At 33.9% G+C, this 6,439-nt stretch overlaps 1 non-coding gene across 1 annotated transcript; it reads left to right on the top strand.

The window, feature by feature from the left end:
* Positions 1 to 5,771: 5,771 nt before the first annotated feature.
* trnag-ucc (transfer RNA glycine (anticodon UCC)) lies at positions 5,772 to 5,843 on the top strand. Its single transcript has one exon. It is a non-coding gene; the product is annotated as a tRNA-Gly (tRNA).
* The last annotated feature ends 596 nt before the right edge of the window (positions 5,844 to 6,439 follow it).

The following is a 6,439-nucleotide window of genomic DNA, read 5'->3' as shown; positions in this document are numbered from 1 at the left end:
CATTAGCTAATGACCTTACAGCTGCTAACATTAGCTAATGACCCTACAGCTGCTAACATTAGCTAATGACCTTATAGCAGCTAACATTAGCTAGAGTTGAAACAGAAGCTGATTTCATTTGCACTTTAAGAATCTGCTGCTAAACACAACAGAGCAAATAAAATGATTAACATTGTTCCAGTGACAATAAAGATTATTCTATTCTATTCTATTCTATTCTATTCTGTTCTTATAGAGGTAACAGTTCTTTACATTAACTAGCAGGCTAACAGGACCTATCATTGACTAGAGCAGAAACAGGAGCTAACATTAGCTAAAGAACTAATAACACCTAATATTAGCCAGAGACAAAACAGAAGCTTATGTTTTATAGAAAAGTTACAATTGCTAATATGATCTAGTGAGTTAACAGTGGCTAACATTAGCTAGAGCGGAAGCCGGAGCTAATATTAGCTAGTTAGCTTATAGCATCTAACAGTAGTTCAAATGGAAACAGATGCTAATATTTTCTAGAGCAGTAACAGTCGCTGACATTTCCAAGCAGCTAGCATCAGCTAATGCTAAACTAGAGATCTAGGCTGAGTTCAGTCGGACTGCAGGAAAATACTACAGATACTGAAGTACAGAGAAAACACCTGCTAATGGAGGCTAACCCTAATGTGGTGGAGCTACACAGCCGACAGAAAGCACACATGAAGAAGAGACGCAGACCAGGATAAAGGAAGTCTGTAGAAGTTTCTCTGTGGTGAAAACAGTATTTGTACTTTTACTTAAGTACTAAACTGCAGTACTTCCTGCGTTGGTGATTGGGTTGTTTTTAAGACGCGATTAACAACAAGTTCCAGAAGTAAACTCAGTCAGAAAATGAGTAGCTGATGTGAAGGCCATGGGTGGAACTCCAGCTGTGGATGGAGGTGAAGGTGATGGTGTTCTCAGTGTCTGATGTGGATGGTTGTGTTCCAGGCCAGGTTCTTATCGTTAAGGAAAACTAACCACATGACCAAAACTGGAATTGATCAAACGTTTTCCTAAACTGAAATAAATAAAAACTATAATTAAAAGAAGAAACCATAACTAACTGAAACTGTGTGTTTACAAAACTAAGTAAAACGGATCAAAATTATGGATAAAATTCCCTTTGTTTTTCTTTTTGTCAATGTTGGATTGATACAAAATCAATTTATTTCCCTCTAGCAATTTTAGACGGCGCACCATATGATATTAAACGGTCCGACACTTGTGCTCACTTGTCCTTTAGAGTTGGCTTCTCGTGCAACAACATGGAAACTAAAGTTGAGAGAAAGCGGCAGAGTCCTGTCTGGGATTTATTAGAATACGACAACGAGGAAGATAAAAGAGACAACTAAACTGAAACTGAACTACAACTAAGCATTTAGAAAGCAATACAAACTTAGAAAAACTATCAAACCTGCTCCAACAACAAATGAAAAGAAACTGAATTAGAGAAAAAAAAGTCCAAATGAAATCCAACTACACTATGAGGAAAACTCCTAAACTGTTGGAACCTCGGTCCTGCTGCTCAGAGCTCTGCTTTGGTCTCCACCGCCTCCACAGGATGATGTGTTGTGTTTTTTACTGTGTCGTGTTCCACTTTGTCCGACAGCTGCTGTGCTTTCCAGGATTTTCACTCGGAAAACACGACGCTGAAAATGAGAAACAGAAAAAACCTCAGCTCTTTCAGATGGAATGGAAGTGAGATTGTTTTTTCTTTGTCAGTTTTTGTGTCTATAAACATCCTCAAACACTCAGTATCATCATGAGAATCAGGCCTGAATTTGGAAGGAAACACAGGTTTAATGGAGATGGATGTAATGAAAGGACAACAGCAGCAGCTCAAGGAGGAGGAAAAAATCAAGTCTGTGATGAAATGTGTGGGCGAGGTAAAGCTCCTGGTGAAACATCCCACTGAAAACAAACAAAAACAGAGCGAAAAACACAAGCTTTTCAGCAGCAGAACGTCAGCGCCAACACAGAAGCAGAGAAAAGAGCAAGACGGGCAGTCCAGAGGACACCTGCAGCCCAGTTTGACCTAAAGCAGGAAGAAAAACAGCCAAATACAAGCATCCCGTAGAAGGACAGTGTCTTTGTTTTAGTGCAACAAAAGGATCGTAACAGTAGGAAAATGTTTTCCTTTAACAAACCATGTGAGAAACCTGAACAACTGGAAATGTATTCAGAAAAATCAGTGTGATTTTACCGATAGTTTCCACATGTTCATTCTAACGTACAGATGGAGTGGAGCTACAAACACACGCAACGTTTCAGAACAGACTGAGTATTAGGCCAACGACACTGATGGGTACTGTTATTCACATTTCTTAGAGAGAATAACAAGAACAGAACTTGGACAAAACTCACCAAAAATATGGGAAAAAGGAACAAAAGGAACAGAAATAAACAAAAATAAACAAAAAATAAATAAAAAAAAAGAGGCAACAAATTTGATCAAATTAAGCAATAACAACAACACATACACAGAAATGAACAAAAACTTGAAAAACATCAATAACCTGAAAGTAATTCAGAAAAATAAGTAACTAAGTAGTCAATACAATTAACAAAAATAGTAATCAATAGAATTAACAAAAATGAATAAAATATCAACAAAACAATAAGTAACACGAGGAAAATAAGAGACAAACTGAACAACAATGAAGGAAAAACAATAAAATAGGCAACAAAATGTCGACAAATAAACCAAAATAAGCAACAAAATTGGCAAAAATGACGTAAAAATAACTAAATAGCTGAAAGATTGAACAAAAAATAGCCATAATAATTAATAAAATGAACAAAAATGAATACAATATTAACAAAATAATAAGTAACTTGATGAAAATAAGCCACAAACTAAACAACAATGAAGGAAAATAATAAAATTTACAACAAAATGTAGACAGATAAACAAAAATAAGCAACAAAATGAACAAAAACGGCCATAATAATTAATAAAATGAACAAAAATGAATAAATTTTCAACAAAATCATAAGTAACATGATGAAAATAAGAGACAAACTGAATAACAATGAAGGAAAATAATAAAATAGGAAACAAAAAGAAGAAAACTGAAGGACAAATATCCAACACAATTATCAAAAACAGCCACAGAAATCCATAAAATGAATAAAAGATCAGTAAAATAATCAGTAACACGCTGAAAATAACAGACAAACTGAACAACAATGAAGGAAAATAATTAAATAGGAAACAAAATGAACAAAACTGAAGACCAAAGAACATGTTTATGTAAAGCATCACTTATGAAACAAAATATATGGCAATATATTGAAAAATATAATGCATTATATTAAAAAATACATGTCCATATATGGGAAAGTAGTGCATATATTTTCCAATATACTGCAATACATGCTTTAATCATATATTGATAAGTATAACACATATATTGCGATGAAGACAAAAACTGCCCTATATTTTTTACATATAGTTTTATTGAAACTCAATTTCTTTCCATTGACACAAGTTTACATAAAGCAGATATTTATCAACACTTAGATTACTTGGTATGCATAGTAGCATATTTCATGAAAATATGCATCGTGATATACATGAAAAAAGTGTTAACTAAAAAAATGCTCAATAAGATGCCTCCTTACTCATTTTGGCAACATAGGATGAAAAAGATGTACATACATACATACATACATACACTTTGAAGTGTTTTACTAAATATATAATTACATGTATTTAGTAATACACTAGACAATATATATATATGCATATATGCATACATACATTATGAAGTTTATTACTAAATATATAATGACATATATTTACATATATAAGTAAATACACTACCAGGCAAAAGTTTGGACTCACCTGTTTTTTCTTTATTTTTGTGACTATTTTCATTGTAGATTCTCACTGAAGGCATCAAAACTATGAATGAACACATGTGGAATTCTGGAGTTTAAAAAGGTGGGACAAAACTCAAAGTATGTTTTATATTTTAGATTCTTCAAAATAGCCACATTTTGCTTTTATTACCGCTTTGTGCATTCTTGGCATTCTCTCGATGAGCTTCATGAGGTAGTCACCTGAAATGTTTTCCAAAAGTCTGGAAGGAGTTCCAAATGATGCTGAGCACTGGTTGGCCATCTGTGGTCCAGCTCATGTCATTTAAATAAGAAGGTGAGTCCAAACTTTTGCCTGGTAGTGTATATTGTCATATATGTTTCAATATATGGAAAGCGGCAATTCCTTATGTATTTTTCAATATATTGTAATATAATACAAAATATATTGACAAATATATTATTCTGTATATTTTAAATATAAATATATATTATACAGTAATACATTTTTCCATCAGTAATATATTGATAGTCAATATATAGAGAAATATATTTTCTTTGCATTAGGGATGTTACTTATTCTGTTTGACATCATAATAATTTCCCCTCAGATGAATACATCCATCTGATTCTAATTCTTTCCACTTTTACTGTGTTATTCTTACACTTTTCGGTCTGTTTTTGGGCCTGAATGTTCTTTTTCCCCTTTAGTTTGAGTGTAAATGCACTCTTTTTGGCCTTTTTATGGACCTGTCCTGCTGTTCAAGGATGAGGACGCATCAGAAATGTTCTTTTTTTACTTTTCTCCTACAAACCAAACATCTGCTCCACTCCTTCCTGCCCCAGACCATGTTCAAGGTTGGGATTTGTCCGAAGCAGCACGACTCTAAAGGCTGTAAATATTTATTCCACAGTCGCAGGTGCAAAGGAGGGAAAGAGTGGAGTAAAAAAAAGACAGACTAAGCAGCGGAGCGGAGGAAACCGATGGGTTTAAGAGTTCCTGTCATTGGAGGTCATCATTTCAGAAGACAGCAGACACATTAGAGAGGAGAAGCCAGCAGTCATTCCAGACACAATCACATTCTGCACCAGGAAGTAGTCTGAGCCCAGGGTCAGGACGGAGCCCATTCAAACAAGTCCAAGGTTAACCTTTGTTTGTTTTAATAAACTTTATAGGTTAAAATTCAGCTTAATAAAACATCATAATAATATATATTTATATTTATTATAAGTAATAATAATAATAATAATAATAATAATAATAATAAATACATAAATAGAAAAATTACATTTAGCTTAATAATTTTTTTTTTTTTTTAAATAATAGATAAATAAAGTTCAGCTTTATAAAATATTAAAAAAAAAAAAAAAAAAAGTTCAGCATAATAAAATATCATAATAAATAAATAAATAAATAAATAAATACATACATACATACATACATACATACATACATACATACATACATACATACATACATACATACATAAAGTTCAGCTTAATTGAATCAGATCATGACAAGAAAAAGCCCAAAAACAAAAATGGTCCATAAAACACAAGATTACTTAAAAACTGTCTGAAGGTAGAAAACAAAAGAAGACATGGCAGAAAGGTACAAGTAGAGGCACTGTTCCAGTGGACACAATTACAACAGTTTAACAACCCAAACAGGTTTTACATTTGATTTAAAGTTTTACAATCATGTGGTTTCTTCACTTTTGTGTGTGTGTGTGTGTATATATACACACACACACACACACACGCACACACACATATATATACACACACACACACACACACACATATATATATATATAATATATATATATATATATATATATATATATATATATATATATATTTATATTTATATATATGACATGCTATGCTAGCTACAGCCTGTCTTGTTTGTTTTTTTCCTGGCAGTTTCCATAGAAATGGTGGTATAGTGGTTAGCATAGCTGCCTTCCAAGCAGTTGACCCAGGTTCGATTCCCGGCCATGGCAGGTCTATTACAGACGTAGAAATGCAACAAACTGAACCACAAGTCAGTTCATTCTAACAAACCATGAGTTTTTTTTAATGTTATGGTTGATTTACAGTCTTTTTTTTTTTTTTAACTAAACAAACCGCAGACTAAACATGACTCCAATGGTTTTTCACTCTGCTGTGGACTAGAGGGTTGGAAAATCTGTAGATGTGCCCTTGTGCAAGGCACTTAGTTGTTCCCCTCAACACACCTGTGGTTTGTTCTTGTATATTTAACAAGTGATGGTACTAAATATGACACGTAGAATATATATGCCATGGCCGGGAATCGAACCCTGGTGAGCTGCTTGGAAGGCTGCTATGCTAACCACTATACCACCATCACTATGGAAACCACCAGGAAAAAAACAAACAAGACAATAAGGTAGAGAACACCACAAGATACGACCGTAGAAAGGTCCAGATACAGTGGGTGTTTTTGAAGTGGAACACTGTGTGTCGGTCAGTGTGGTAAGTGTCCAGGTGCAGCTCCAAAAGGCAGGACTGAATCTGAGCTCAGGACTGCCTTCACTTCTGAGGGATGAAACCAGTGGATGGAAATGGGAAATAATCA

This window comes from Sphaeramia orbicularis, unplaced genomic scaffold (genome assembly GCF_902148855.1).
Source record: "Sphaeramia orbicularis unplaced genomic scaffold, fSphaOr1.1, whole genome shotgun sequence".
NCBI lineage: Eukaryota > Metazoa > Chordata > Actinopteri > Kurtiformes > Apogonidae > Sphaeramia > Sphaeramia orbicularis.
This window is presented reverse-complemented; position numbering and strand designations above follow the sequence as displayed.